The sequence below is a fragment of the Myotis brandtii genome, unplaced genomic scaffold (assembly GCF_000412655.1).
Source record: "Myotis brandtii unplaced genomic scaffold, ASM41265v1 scaffold196, whole genome shotgun sequence".
Classification (NCBI taxonomy): domain Eukaryota; kingdom Metazoa; phylum Chordata; class Mammalia; order Chiroptera; family Vespertilionidae; genus Myotis; species Myotis brandtii.
Window position 1 is genome coordinate 700,749 of NW_005357311.1, and position 16,918 is coordinate 717,666.

General features: G+C 38.3%; 1 pseudogene; it reads left to right on the forward strand.

Annotated features, from left to right (window-relative positions):
• Positions 1-3,359: 3,359 nt before the first annotated feature.
• LOC102253789 lies at positions 3,360-16,679 on the forward strand (annotated as a pseudogene).
• Positions 16,680-16,918: the final 239 nt, after the last annotated feature.

A 16,918-nucleotide genomic window follows, 5' to 3' on the forward strand; every position in this document is an offset into this window, starting at 1 on the left:
GTAAAGAATAAAGGAAAAGATGGTTTTCAGCAGGCTTTTATTGATGATTTTCATTTATCTCTAAAAGAGGAAGGGAAGACCACAGATCATGTGGTTTCATACCTATATTATTGGACAACACAATCAAGGGGAATCAGGAGGCAGTAAACTGCAATGGGTAAGAAGAACCACTGGTAAAACAAGGTTTTGTTCTCTTCATTCCAATCATTTAGCATAATGCCACAACCATAAATTTTTATTGCTTGACATTTCTAGTTTTGGTTCATTTGTAAACCATTTCCTAGGATTTTATTTTTTTTTTGAGAAGTGACATTTAATAAGATTACATTTCTGTTAACAGGCTTTAGTTTAATTGCAACATGAGATGAATTTTGACTTTACCTGAATAAATATTTTATAATACAAATTTGAGAATATAGAGATTTAATATTTTAAGGAAATAAAATGTCAGACTATTTCATGTCCTAAACAAATAACAGTTTGATTCCAGGTCTTTTGAACATTACTGCAACATTTTCTTCTCCTATATTTGTGGGATCTAGGGTATAGAAACCACTAGAGAGTGAATATCCTAGGTGCTAGTTTGGGGACAGTGGTGATATACTAATTTCCACAGGGGCTGAGCCAGTTTCCAAGGATAAGTTAGAAAGCTGATAATGAAAATATTAATGACAGCAATGACCAAAATATAGGAAATGTTTGTTATATGTCAAACACTGTACTGAGCATTCTAGGGACAGTATTTTAAAAAAATCTTCAGAGCAATTTTGAATACATATGGTTTTATTATCACAACTTTATTTTTAAAAAAGCTAACTTAAGAACGTTAAATAACTTGTTTACATTAACATGGACTATGAACCAATTAGCTATGCCCCGAGAACAGAAGCTGTTAGCACTGCCTTGAACTATACTGTGCTTGACAGTCTTTAGAATGGAATTTCCTGTGAGAAAATGGTATCTATCACACAAAATTTCATCTCACAACCTCAGCAATTTACATCATCCATCTGTTAAATGCTAAAGCAGACAGTCTAATGGAAAATGTGTATCCAAATAGCCTGGGAACAGAAATAGAAGTCAAATAACAGGCAACAGGGTCAAATCTGAGATTACAGGTTTCAGCAAGTGCATTTGGAATGGACAATAGGAAAGGCGACTAGAATGTAACCTCAGAAAAATGATTTGAAGCACCAATAGCCTTGCAGGAGTGCAGTGAGCTGATATAAAGGATGTGCAGTTCATTCAGATAATTAGGAACAGACTGCTTATTGTGGATGTGTGGTAGACAGTTAGGTATGAGCAGAGCAAGGGAGAGGGACCAGGTATAGAAGGTGACCAGGGTGGAAAGTTCCGGTTACCTAATAACAGGCAAAACTGGGCAAACAAGGACCTCACTCCCAGGGTAACCACCTTCTCTCCCCTAGCATGGTTGCTGGTCGTGCAATTTGGACTCTCTCCTGGCATGCCGCTAGTCACGTGGTAGACCCCCTTAGAGCAGGAACATGGGGCTGAAGAGTGACCTCATGTGACTCCCATGCCAGCCCTTGCGCGACACTCCCTTAAGCAGTAACCCCTAGCGACAACATCTATGCCTCAGTTGTGTTTCAGCTCTAGGCCCAGAAAAGCAACAAAACCAGACAAGTGACACCATGACTGACGTCAGGACCAGGTGCATTGACCAATGACCCCCCTGCCTTGGTGCCTAACAATCAGTGAAGATGATGAGCCTAAAAGGACACACCTGAAAAGCTAATGAATATTCTATCCTCCCCCGGGATTCCCCTTAAAATTCCTGCCCTTAAAGCCCTTAGGATGGAGTACCTTTCAAGAGCACATCCATGCCTTCCCCTTCCCTACCTCTTCCCCACAGGCACATTACCTTTACCTTTCTTGTTCCTAAGCTTCAAGGGCCCTACTTTTGCCTCTGTGACTTGTTTCCTGAGCCCTCTTCTCTACTACTCACTTCTTCTACCTCTGTGATTTCTGAATAAATTTTCTCATATAATTTGTGTTTGGGCTCTGAATTCTTTCTTAGCCAGAACTCAAGTACCAAGGTTGCTGAACCGAAGTCCAGTTGTAGGCAACATTCTGTTGCCATTTTCAATGCCAACAGGAGGAGTTATAGACATAAGAAATAATTACCATCATTTTAAAAAGTTCATTCTATTAGGAGAGAAGAGTGGAACTGTAGCTCAGAATGTGTTTATCAAACAGTAAGGAGAGAAACGGATCATGCCTCTAAAAATGTAAACTAATACTCATTGTGGTAAATTAATAGCCCTTCTGCACTATGCTCTGGCTCTCTAATTCTAAGAGCATAAAAAGATTCTACCATATCCGAGATCTATCAATATGGTGAAGAAAATCCAACAATATATATGAAATTAATAAATAAAATTCTTGGGTGTTTTGGGGGCAGAAATGCAATACTTCATCAAAGCAAGAAAATTATTCATTTTCTTCAATGTTACTTCAAGGGAGGAACTAAAAAAGATGCATAATAATAATTCTATAAAATATATAAGATAAAATTTTAAGATGGAAATTTTACAAACGTGGAGATGCTTGCCAAAGGAATTAATAATAATTCCATCAATACATTTTTCAAACATAAGCAATCACTTCTTTGTGGTGTTAGAAATAAAATTCAAGTATCAAATGGAACGTTGGATTTTGACAGCTGACTTTGGGAGTTGTAAAACATTGTTCCCTCCCACCTTTAAAGTGGGTGTAATTCCATGGCAATAAAGCTTTCTATTATACTTCATCCTCCCCTGCGGGCCTCCAGAAATGTTTATCCCAGTGGCACCGCAAGAACCCCACTTCCACAAGCAACTGGGGCAGATGAGCCCCTCTCCCACCCTGTAACAAGAGGAGCTGGTTATTCACCAACTCCATCAGTGGGTATTTCGGTGTGAGTCTTACTTGGTGATTATAATGTTCATGTGATAACTTAAGGTTAAAACTGAACTCATATAAGAGCTATCTATCTATCTATCTATCTATCTATCTAAAAGCCAGTGTCCGTGATGACCGTGATGATCAAACGACCAGTCACCATGAGGTGCATTGAGCACCTCTTGGTCCCTCCCCTCACCCCCGCCTGCGAGCGGGGCAGGGCGGGACTAGGGACTGGCAAGCAGGGCGACTGACCTCTTGGTCCCTGCCCCTGGCCTGCAGGCTTCCATGGATCAGCGATGGTGAACGGGGAAATCAGGGTGGGTGGCAGGAGGACCTTGCTGGCTGTCAGGCCGTTGGAATCACCAGCTCATCCCTGGCTGCTCCGGGGCTCAGGCCTGCAGGAAAGCAGGCACCAGCGACTTCACCTCCATGTGCGTGCGCCAGGCCGGCCACTGATGGAACGAGCTGCCTGCTCGGGCCGCTCAAGCCGGGCGAGTAGGTCACAGCAGCCCCACAGCTTCTGTCAGCGCCTCAAGCCCCAGGAGCAGTGGCAGCAGTGGCGGCGGCAGCGCCCGCGTGAGCAGCCTCGAGTGGGCAGCGCGTTCAATCAGCGGCTGGCCCGGCACACGTGCTTGGAGGTGAAGTTGCTGGCACCCACTTTTCCACAGGCCTGAGCCCCCGAGCAGCCGGGGATGAGCTGGTGATCCCAATGGCCTGACAGCCCAGCGGTGGAGGCGGCTTTCAGCCTGGGGACTGGCGAACGGGCAGGAGATGACCCTGATTGCAGGAGGCTAGGTCCTAGGGACCCTACCCACACGATTTCATGCAGTGGGACTCCAGTAACTTATATAATCTCACTCAGAAACATTTCTACATTTCTACATTTCCTAATGATGTTTATAAATATATATGAAAAAGAGAATATATAGTGTCCACTTTTCCCTGGAGATTAATAGGATAATTAGACAAATTCACCCAATAATTATAAAAAATAAAAACTGAAATAGCATGTGTATATTTTGAATGAGAAAAATTATCCAAAGTAACACAAACCTTATAACTTTGGTCCTAATTACCTACTTTCTTTTTCTTTTAAAATATGTGTTAAAGGTAGGAAAATAAGCCATAAAATCAAGCACAGATAAATACAAATAATAAATATTTTATAAAAGCCACTCATCTCTGTTTGTGTGTGTGTGTGTGTAGAGTTGTGAGTCAATTTAAGTGAACAAATGAACAAACTGAATAAAATAGGACAGTTTGTGTTTTTATGTGTGTATGTCATGTTTGCCTATGTATTAGGAATTAATATTCTGATCTTACATATAAAAAATAAAATAGTGTCATCATCTATATTAGCATTTGAATAACATTGATGGAAATGTTGAAAATAAATGCAGAGAATTCTATTCAGTAACTTGGATTCCTGGATAAATAAATAAAATACATTATTTTAGAGCTTAGAAGGATTTAAAGTGTCACCACTATGTTTGAGTTGGATATTGCTCTATTAACAGAATACACCCTTGAACACGGCTATCTTGTGCATCAGAATGTATTCACTTTTTATATTGCAAAAAATTAGACAGAAACCTCATTTAAAATAAAAGAGGGAGGCCAGAAGGGGGAGCTCCCACGCCCTGCGTGAAGTATAAGAGGGAAACTGTTTGTAATACTCCCAACCTCCTCTCCCCTTTATAAGAGTTTCCTCTCCATTGTTTTAGTGAACTTACACCTGGCCCTTCATGACTGAATGTTCCAGATTGCAATTCTTTTGTTGTTCCGAATAATCCCATTTTGCTGGAGAAATATCTAACTTTTCGTTTAAGTTCAACAATACAAAGACAGTCAGGCTTCCATATTGGACCTATTGCTGATTTAAAATGTCACCTTGAATAATATATCTCATTTTTTTTCCCAGATGTATATCCAATTGAGATATGTGAGCAGTCTGAAGCAGAAATCTATCTTAAGAAATAGATAAAAGGCTTCTTTTACAAGCCAAATTATACTTTTGCTAATTTGATTGATTTTGTTTTTATCTTTGCATCTGTGTGTTTATCTACCTATCCTTCCATCTATTCATATACCCATTCTTTTTTGTTTTTGTTGTTAATCCTCACCTAAGGATATTTTTGCCATTGATTTTTAGAGAGAGTGAACAGGAGGGAGAGAGGGAAGAAGGGAGAGAGAGAGAGAGAGAGAAACATCGATTGGTTGCTTCCTGAACAAGTTCCAATCAGGGCCAGGATCAAGCCTGCAACCCAGGTATGTACCCTCGATCCTGAATTGAACACATGGCTCCAACCACTGAGAAACACCAGCCAGGGCTCATTATTTTTTAATTTTTGTTGTTGTTTTGTTCTTATGATATTGCCCAGTTGGTTTTATTTGTATTAATGTAGACTGGTAAAAAAATGTTTGCATGGAACCTCCATAGGTCAGCAAAGAATTTACTTAAACTCAATCTACTCTGATTAAAATATTGCAAAAATATCATTACATATCTGAAGAGCACAGTTCTTGGGACTAGACAGAATTTTTATTCTTGGACTTCTTAGCTGACCGACTATGAATCTGGTTACTTAACTAACCCAAGCTTTAATTTTCTCTTTTATAAAGTGAGAATAATAAAGGACCTAATTTATGTAAAATTTTCAAGTACTCAAAGAAGAGAATTGATTGTCATTGAATTAGGTAACTAAAATGACGCTTGGTATCTTAGGAGTGAAACAAATTCAGCAATACTTGCTTGACTATTGGAGAACCAGGCTACTTAGCAGGTGTGCATACGCCACTCTGACTACCTCCTAGACATTACCGCCAGTCAGCAGTAGATAGAATGCCATCTGCGGACTGTCTACATGATTCACATGTGGTAGCTCACACAATGTGACATAAACAAGAGACACTTCACACTTACATCTGTGCTCCAGTTTCTCAAACAACAAGGTGCCTCCAAATGTGAAATGAAATCCATCAATAATATGAGCTCAGAAATGAGTCCCAACCACTCACATTTTAGAATTACATATATATAATTGTCGAGCCCACCAGCTGTTGAATAAACAAAGCCATCAGTATCCACTGTATCCACCTTTTACGAATACACATCTAAAAATACATCCATTTCTTTTATTTTTAATCAATCTATAATTGTCGAGCCCACCAGCTGTTGAATAATAAACGAAGCCATCAGTATCCACCTTTTACGCATACATATCTAAAAATACATCCATTTCTTTTATTTTTAATCAATATTTCATTTTATAAAATATTATTTCAATGAAAATTTTGCCATTCAATTACTCTAGTTCGTCTTATTTTATCCCATACTGTGAAAAAGATATTGCAAATTTATCTTGGCCTGCAGTTATTTAGTTATTTTAGATGTGTGACATTTACTTCTGGAAGTCACAAGAGGACCTTTCTCTTATAGCAATGATTATAAAACACATTTGATTTATAAAATTTCACATTGTATCTTTCTACTAATCAGATGTCTTGTGCAAATGGAAGAATAACGTATGCATTTGGTACTAAGTTTTCCTTAGAATGTCAGTATTTGAGCATTGATTTTTGTAGGAACTAGGCTTTAAACAAATAAAACTATAATAATTTTGACATTAATACTCTTCTAAAAGACTCACTGACTGAAGGAGCTGGTGATCTATGCTCACTCATTAAAATAATTGTATAGAAATACCATTTCTGAGGAAAAACAGCATTTCTCTGGCATCCACCCTTTACATGCAACTGTAGAAAATGGCAGTTATGATAACTATACCTCTTCTTGAAGGAGTTGGACAGCTAAGGAGCATATGGTGATAGAAGAGCAGCATTGCAGCTATCAATCTATCTGTGTCTATATTTACATACAGACAATGCACTCCTACTGCTGTTCAAGGGCCCTGCTAAGATATATGGTGGAACTGGTATACATTAGGTGTGAACTCTTTACAGGCACTACCTCACCAAACATTACACGCTAGAGAATTTAGCGACTAGACCACACAAGCCACAGATGTCAAGGCCAATATATCACGTTTTTATTGTTATTTGCTTGAAACTGCCTATATACTTCAGTTTAATGTTATTTTTTAAAGAAGAAAGTAGGCCTTAGAAGAACTTCTACAGCAATCATGCCTTGTGATTTAGAAGAAAATAAATACCAGTCGTTCATGGCTAGAAAAAAAAGAAAGAAAGGAGGGGGACTTTATGACCCTTTTCTGTCCTCTCCCACTTGGCAGAAAAATCTGTGTCATGTCCAAAATGTATGAAACTAGGTTGAGGAAGCACCAAGGCTTAGCTTCAGAGGAAAGGGAGAAAATTATCATGACACATTCAATTACAAACAGGAGTACTTACACAATCTGAGTGCAGGGCAAATGCTGCGGTAAGGATGTGATACAGCCCATCGCAGGGAAGGACATCTAGCCAGGCCAGAGCTGCTTTGTCCCATCCAGAGCCATTTACCTGAACAAAGGTGAAAACCAAAACAAGTGTAAACCAAAAAAATAACTGACAGGATACTACATCTAGGCAGATAAAACTTACCTGTCTAGAATATCTGAACTGAAACCTTATTTTAGGAGGTAATGCAGGATTATGATTATATTTAAAAGCCTGATTCTCTTTGCCTCATTTGGTCCATTTGCTTGTACACTAAGACTTGAACATAAGGTTTGTGATAAAAAGCTATCTTTAAATAAGCTCAGTGACATTAGAAGTTATCTTTTGGGAAAAACGATCTTACACAAATTCATAATAGAGCTGCTTTGGGGAAACTGCTTTTGGTTTTGATGAGAAAATAGATTACTAAAGCTCACTGAGGTGGGAAGTGGTGATGGGAAGCAGTCATACAAACAACTAGCTAACATACGTAACAGATACTGATATCAGACATACAGACAGTGTCAATCAGATCAAACATGCCAGTAAATTTTTTAAAAATTAACAACAAAAACAATAAACAATTTGATTCTGTCCAGTGTCAATCAGATCAAACATGCCAGTAAATTTTTTTAAAATTAACAACAAAAACAATAAACAATTTGATTCTGTTATAAAACCTGTAGTCATTTACCTTTAACTTTATCTATCTATCTATCTATCTATCTATCTATCATCTATCATCTATGTGTATTTTGGAATAGAATGAGTGACAGCAATTAAATTTTTTTCTGAACATGTATTTATAAAGGGCTTGTTATATCCCAGATATTAAGCAAGGCAATTGATAAAAAATAGTATTCAAAAACTACTCATGGCCTTCAAGAAGTACAGTTTCTAACTAGGGAACTCGGACAAATAAATGGGCAGTGACAATGTAGGCTTAAAAGTCTGATAATGAGGTTAAGTAGTGAATGGACCCACAATGGAGTTAGGAAACTTCATGGGATTTAGAGAATGCTATTTACCCATTGGAATTATCGTTTCAGGGATATGTTATACTGCAAGAGTTTCTCTTGAGTTCTGATTCACTTTAGTTCCAGGGTGGGACTCTGGGATTTTCATTTCTAACAAGTTTGCATATGACTCTGATGCTGTTGATCTGGGAACAGCATTTTGAGAACTGTTAGACAACAGATGTGGAAATTGCTCCTCTTCATCATCAATGTTACTTTTATTGTTGTTTTTTCTTTTACAAGGGAGCAGGTTAGGTTATTGAAGTCTAATAGTATGGTATTGTTGTTCGGCACAGTTGGCCAAAAGTAATCATGTGTTTAACATCATTATCACCTGACAAGAGAGCAAGAGACAAAGCAGTGTAGAGTTTAAGTATGAGCCCCGATGCCAGATCAGCTGGATTGGCCTAATTCTCATTTCTGTCACCTTTTCTGCTCTGTGACCTTGGAATAATTAGTGAAACTCTCCATAACTGTTTTCTCATTTGTAAGTTAATAGCAGAAACCCCTACACAGCATTGTGAGGACTAATGAAATACTGATTGTTATGCTGCTAGCAGTTTCAAACACAGGAGAACCCCTAATAAATATTTGCAAAGGTAAAAGGAAGGAGAAGGAAATAACATTCATACTCATGATACATCAATTTGAAAAATGCTGCTGTGAGAAATTCTAGAATTTTTAGAATATTTTCATAATTTAGTGCATTAAAATAAATATGACATAGATCTTCAGATCTGGGCCTTTAAAAAGGTGACAATGTGCATATTTTTGGAAAGTGAAAGGACAGAGAGGGTCTAGAAGATAACTATTACTAATTTTTAGTTTCCAAAAGAGCAGAATCCTTAATGGGGAGTTATTAACTGAAATGGGTAGCATAGTTGAGCTTATGAATTATTCACATTTTCCTGAATCTAAGTGAAAAGTGTGTTAAAAGAGTGAAGAAGTGCTTATAAATGCTTTTTTCCCCCTTATCTTGTTTTTAAAGCTAGGGACAGCCTGGATGCATATGCACTGAGCTGTTTGTACTGAGAGTCCTGGCTAAGCATTATAATTGCCTTGATTTCTCCTAGAGAAATAACACAATTCCCTAATTTTGAAGATGGATTTTCACACTGATTCTATTAGTATCTGATGGGGAATAAAAAGCTCAAAATCTATACAAATAGACTTGCAAAATTTTTCCAGCTGTTCAACAATTTAATAGACATAAATTTACATAAGCTAATAATTGTTCTGTGGTGCCTGGGGGTCAGTTTTTGGCAAGTATTCAAGTTCAGTAGATAATTTTGTGGGAGGCACTTTATAGCTGATGATTTTTTGTTGCCTTTTTTTTTTGCTTAGTTTTCTAAGATTGATTCATTGACCCTCAGAAGGGCTGAAAAAAGAAATTTTCTGTCTCTTATTTTCTGCTTCTTCTCAAAGAAAGTTTAATGTTTGAAGCTGTCTGCATTGAGGCACCTGAAGGACTTTCCACTGGAGCCTTTTTTGGTGCTACTGATACCACTGTAATTAGTTCGTTATTAATAACAGGAAAGGAGCAAAGGGAAGGCCAGACATTATAAGCATGTCATTTGCACAGTTTTACCAGGAAATTGTAATTCCACACTCCCCAGGGAACCGCCGGCCCAATCCCTGCAGATTACTGAGGGAAGGGATTGGACAAAGGGGAAGATGGGCACATGTGCAGTGAAGTTGGGGTGACATAGGGAAAGTGCCCGTATATCAAATCTGGGAACAGAGATCACTGGCCAGAGGGGGCAGGGCCAATGCAAGCCCATGAAAATTTGGGAATACGTAATCTCCCTAGACAAAGGAATTCTCTCTTGGCTCTTGGCTCACTTGATGTTCTTGGCTCTCTAGTTTTGCTCCAGCCTGTGTTCCCTCCATAGCCAGGTGGACACCACACACAGTTGACTGATGGACTGCAGTGGGGAATACAAATCAGCTAGCCTGATGCTGGACTGGAGTATGCAAGTATGGAAAGGAAACTCTGGGCAACAGCTTTAATTCTAGTCCTACTGACGTCACAGCTGGACTGTTCCCTTGGCAGGACAAAGGAAGAGGGGACCTTGGAAACTCAGGGGTATAATTCCACAGAAATAAAGCTTTCTATAATATCTCACCATCCTGTGCAAGTCTCAGAAAATTCTTTTTCCTCGGGACATCACAAGAACCCCACTCCCCTAGCAACCAGTGGGGATTAGGAGCTCTCCCCACTGATAACACTACCAAATGGCAGATTTTCTTGGTAGTTCTTTTCAAATCACCAATTCTCCTTTCTAAGAATCCAGATTTGGTACATGTATTCTAAACAAGTATTTTATATAAAGCTGAAAGGTATTCATTCTTTCAACAATTACTTATTGAGCTACTGCTTTATCCCCAATGTGTAGATAAATTAAATGAGGACTTTTTTTTAATACTCTTATTGAAGAAAAAACAATTAAAGGTCTCTGGTTGGAAAGAGAAAAGGAAGATAAAAAACTGGGAAAAACTGCTAGAGCAGAGATTTTAGCAACACAAATATTGAAGATATATAGGCATGAGTCAAGTCACTTAAGGGCTCTGAAAAGTGTGCTGGTTGGAAGAGAAGAAAAAGTAAGTGAATATAATACCTTAATCAATAAAGGAAAAAATAAATAAATAAATAAATAAATAAATAAATAAATAAATAAAATAAAAATAAAAAGGGGGGAAAACCATCAGGTAGACCCCACAAGAGAGTTCTATTTGATTGTGAGATATAATTAGTGTTAACATAAACCTTGTGGACTAAAAATCTACCACATATTAAACCTGACAAGCTCAGGGGGGGGCCTGCATGGTGGCCTGACAAACTCAGAGAGAGAAAGTAACCACAGAGGATGGTGGGAACTGAAAAATTTCTAACTTAAATCAGTTCATGGCAGGTAGTCCTGTCTTAGGGCAGGAGTTTTCCCTAATAAAGGTCAATCTTCACCTTAACTGAGACTGTCTGTTGTCTTTTTTGCATCTAGGATAACATACTGATAACAGGCCTTTGGAATAACGAAGTAATTTCCTTTTTTGGGGGGGTTCCTCAAATCACAATTACCACAGGAGAGCTGAGACCACAACTCCCCTCACTCGTATTGTTATTGTGTTTATTGTTGACTGTTAACTATCCTGCATGCACCTATGTAAAAGAAGCATGTGCCTATTCATTTTAACTTTAATCCAATCCCAGAGGTTTCCTGGTTTTGCTTTCTCCCACCTTCCTAATCTATCACCAATGGATTTCATGTAGCCTCCTTACCCCTCCTCCTTTATTGTAACCTATAAAATAAGGTGCTTTTGTCATTCTCTGGTGTGTTTTTTCCATCCCTTGAGATTTTGCGTCCCAAGAATTATTGTCAGTATGGCTCAAATAAACTCATAAAAAAGTAGGAAAGTAATGTTGACCCTTTGTAAAATAATGATAAAAGATGTGCTCAGGTTCCTAGAAAAGCGCATGCATAGAGCTGTGCACGCAATCTAATTCAAAAGGAAGCTGGGGAGGATGATGAGTATATGGTAAATCATGGCACACAGTGCTGTCTATTTTATTAGCTCTTTAGGTTGTTGTTGCTGTCTAAACACAGAGTTAAATGTTTGTACTGTGTTTGGAATAAGAGATGGATAGGGCAGAGAACTGGACATGTTTGCAGAAAGAGACCTCATTTCAACACAAAGAAAATGTCAAAAATAAGGTGGCCTATGACATATTTTTGAATAAAAGTCTGAAATAAGATTATGCCAGATAGAAGACTGTGAATAACAATTTTCAACTTTGGGTAGAGATGGTGAGTTTGCTTGTGTGTTATTCAGAAAATAATCCTGTGATCTGCAATTCTAACATGACTAGATGCTGAAAACTTGAGAAAATACAGGAGAATAAAGCCCCTAGAGTCAGATGTCAATATAAACCTATGTCCTCCTTGTGATATATATTTAGAGCCAACATAGAAAAATCTGTATCAGAAATTCAAAGTGGACATTTCTCAAGGAAATGGAGTGAAAACAAACCTTGTTCAGAAATTAAGTTATTTTAGGAAGAAATGAACCATATGAATAGCAGGTGTCTATGCTAATAGAATGACTATGTTTTAATTAAGCCACATTTCCCTACAGAATAATTATATATGTTGTTTACTCAACTATTTTTTAAAAGATCATTAACAGTTCTGTAATGTACTTCTCAGGCTACAAGTTAAGAGCATTAAGAACATTTGCTTTCATTATGAAAGAAACACATAATAGGTTCTCTGCCTATTGCAAATATTTATTCCCTATAAAATTATGTCCCAAGAATTCAAATATACTAATAGCCTTACTTTCATACTTTAAGTTTATAAAATTTATCATTACTTTGTGATAAAGAATTATTCCTTGGGTTCTGTGGAACTGCAAATTTTGAGATACCCTCAAATAAAAATTACTATACCCATGGAAAATTCTACAGTGGTGATAAGTTCTCATAGCTGCTGCTCAAAAGAATGAGGGGGAGTGGCGCAGAATACACTGCCAGGAAACCATGAAGTGTTATCTTTTGAATTAAGTATTTGTTAACTGAAATAAAACTGTCCACCTGAAACATTCAGAATGGGAGCAACTGTGATCCTTTTGGAAGAATCTTTTGGGAGATCACAAGAAATCTATGCATCTTAAAGGCTTAAAGAGGAACTGACTACATGGAGAATACATTCAACTTTCTCACTTGGACTACCATAAATCTACAGAATTTTGGAAAAAAGATTTATTAGAGTTGTATTGCTCATTAGATGAAATGAACTAACTGGATTCTTTGACAAGCAAGCTATAAAGTAGCCCCATGGAAGTAGCTAATAATATTATGTTCCAAAATGTTGAACTTGGCATCTAAGGATTCTGTATTTTAGGGCTTCTGGTTTTTGTTTCTCTCTGCAGGGATAGTGGAATCATTGAATCTGTATCAATATACTCATGGTTAGCACAGGAATTTCTAGAAGAGAAAGTGCTTGGTTAGATGTAATTACGGAATTTAAAAGAGATGTCTCGTACTTTTTTTATCTCTACCTATCAATTTCATAAATTGATGGCAAAAATACACTTACAAGGGATTGGGAAATGATGCTTGCAAAGGCATTTTTGACAAGAACAATTCTGGATATATCCCACCATTTTGAATAGGAAGGCACTACGTATGAAATGTCATGGCTGGCTAAGTCCCAGTTTCTCTAAAAAGGTTGACCTCTGAAGCTGTTAAACTTACATATCCAAAGGACAGAGCTTCCCCCAATACAAATAGATACCAATTCAAAATGCATTTTAAATGTGTCAACTGTAACAATAAACTTTAAACACATTTTTTTTTTACATCAGCCATGTTCTGAAGAATTAAAAGCACAGTTATGAAAAAGATTTTCATCACAGACAATCTTTACAGGGTAGATTTTATGACAAAAAGATTGTGAGTGTTTTTTCTCTAGTAAATGTCTGATATTATCTATATATCTTCCAGTTGTACTTAATACTATGCAAATACTATTATGACCCCAAATAACCATACCAAAACATGAGTTCTTCCATTTTGGAATGATGAGGAATAATCTCATAGTTTTTGTTTGTTTGAAAGTACATGTTATCAATGTTCACCTAAGAATAATTTTGGGTCTAAACACTTTTAAAATTCAATTTGACCTTGAGTTGTTGTTTTTTTTCTCAAGCTAATGCTTCGTCTCTGTGTAGGTGTAAGCACATGTTACCCACCATCGTTTCACCTTTACTATAAAGCAGTTGATCTAAAAAAAAAATGTGTCCTATGGTCTTCTGGAAGAGGAAGGAGTTTCTGTTTGAATGGCCTAAAATACAAGCTGCAAAGACATGGTCTCTACTCTCTAGATTTCAGATGGCCCTAAACTAATCTTGCCATCATCTTCCTAATTTTTTATCAATATCGGTATCTCAAGTTATGCAGGAAGTTTATAATTTTTGTTCATTGTGCAGCATAGGGAAATATTGTGTGTAATTTGAGAAATATTCTGTTTACTTCCACCATGAATGAGGATGTCTGTCTTTACTGTAGACATGGTCCTCTCATCTCTCCTATAACGCTGCAGGGTTCCAACTATGTATGTTCTACTTTGTCTACTGCTGCTTTCTCTGTTCTCTTTGATATTCCAGATATCCTCATTAGGCCGTTTTAGGCTTATCACATTTTTCAGTGCAATTGCTCTTTTTTTTTTAAAAAAAAAATATATTTCTTTATTGATTTCAGTGAGAAAGGAAGAGGGAGAGAGAGATAGAAACATCAATGATGAGAGAGAATCATTGGTCAGCCGCCTCCTGCATGCCCCCTACTGGGGATCGAGCCCGCAACCCAGGTATGTGCCCTTGGCCTGAATCGAACCTGGGACCCTTCAGTCCACAGGCTGACGCTCTACCCATTGAGCCAAACTGGCTAGGGCGCAATTGCTCTTTAACTTGGTGTCAGTTCTGAATCCCAGTAATGGCTATATGGCCCCCAAGAGAAGGTTTATATAGAAAAGAAAGTGACTGGCTGAGCTTAGTTTCCATGTAAGTAACTTCAATAATGTTGCAGAAAATAAAGCTCTGAAAGTGTTTTTGAGACTTTCCTTTTTAATTTCACCAAATTTCAGTTTACTTTCCGTTTGAATGGAAAGTTGGTTTGACATTTCAGAAAAGAGAATCAGTGGATCTCGATTTGTTACTATTGTTTAGATCAGCGGTTCTCAACCTGTGGGTTTCGACCCCTTTGGGGGTCGAACGACCCTTTCACAGGGGTCGCCTAAGACCATCAGAAAACACATATATAATTACATATTGTTTTTGTGATTAATCACTATGTTTTAATTATGTTCAATTTGTAACAATGTAATTGGGGGTCACCACAACATGAGGAACTGTATTAAAGGGTTTCGGCATTAGGAAGGTTGAGAACCACTGGTTTAGATGGACACGTTGTGCAGATTTTAAGTGCAGCCATGTGGGAGAATAGCAAGGCGGGGGTGGGGTTGGGGGTAGATATATAAGAAGAAATAGAGTTGCTAGCCTAGTTAAATTCTAATTAAATATGTAATATGGTGAGGAAGAAATTAATTTACTAAGGGACAATTTTAATAGCCTGATGAATCTAAAATTAAACACAGCAGGGTGAAAGGATTTATAGTGATAATCAAATATATTATAAACCATCACTTTATATGGGTAACAATGAATTTTTTAATTGTTATTCAACATTTCCTAATACAAAGAGTTATTATGAGAACCAATATCAAGATAATACCTTAAAAATCAAGTTGGCCTGGTAGAGGAAGAGGAAGCAGTGTCTGAACCGAAGCCTGAGGGGTTGTTAGTGGTCTGTGATGACTCAAAGTTAGCAATGACGGTCATGGAGAGGGGACCATTTGCTCTGAGTCCAGCCAGCAGGAACCCATCACCATTCAGGCTTCACACATCTAAGCAGCTCTCTTGTTACTAATTCCAAGTGGAGGACGGGCAGCACAGGTTCCTACACCCTGTGAAAGTGTGCTGCCTCCCGCGGGGGTATCACACCTGGAGCAGAGCCTTGAGAAGTTCAGAGCAGCGGTGGTGGAGATCGCTGGTTTTCCGCGTCTGAGGAGTTCCACAGCGACATAGCTATCTCTCTCACTGCCGCTCACCTGCAAGTTCAGCATGTGTGACCTGGCTCTGCAGCCTCCTGTGGTCTCCAAGGAAACCCTGGAGATATTCTCAGATGACATCGGAAGAGGAAGGATCAGCACCATAAGAAGGCTCAGGAGGAGCAGCGTGGAGAACCCAGGATTGAGATGGAAAAGAACAAGTCCACATTCCCCTGGAGAATCTGCAGTAGTTTCCTGCCTTCAGTTTTTACACTTGTTTTGGGTGCCACCAGCACTGAGGGCCATGGAGCTTTCTCCATTTCTCCTCTCAGCAGAAGTCCAGGTTCCCCAAAAGAGACTTTCTGCTGACTCCTGTGTGACCCACCGCCAGTCAGGCAGTACTTCATTCTTCACTGGGAGTCTGGAAGAAGAATCCGCCTTCCCTTCTTTTGCCCAGATGCTGGGAGTTAGAAAAGCAGAAGCAAAAGCAGATGTGTGCCTCAAAACTGCTCCAAAGAAAGGTGCAAACAGCTTAGTCCCTCCTGCCACAGTGATAGGGAGAGTGATAACTTGGACCATGTTCCTGTGCCTAGTTCCCAAAGTTCCTTCAGCCAAGCTATTGAAGCAGCCTTGAGGAACTGGACAAGCCAGCTACTTCTGATGCCCTCTCTGAATAGATAGGAGGGGCGGGGAGGGGAGGGGAGGGGAGAGGAGGAAGAAGAAATAGAAGCTTGTGTTTAGCACCTCAGTCACATACACCAAGTGAAACTATTGGCTTGGGCTACCTTCTCCATCTGGTTTTCTTTTTTTCTGTGCTTTTATATGAATTTGAACAGATTAGCTCCAGAGCCAAGGTGTTTCTACAACATGAGGGGGAACCAAGAGGATTTTAAAAACAGTGTATTTTCCACCTTCCCATCTTTATACCAAAATAAACTATTGACACTCACGAGGAAAAAAAAACCTAAAAAATAAAAATAAAACTAGGTGGCATTCTAGTTCTAA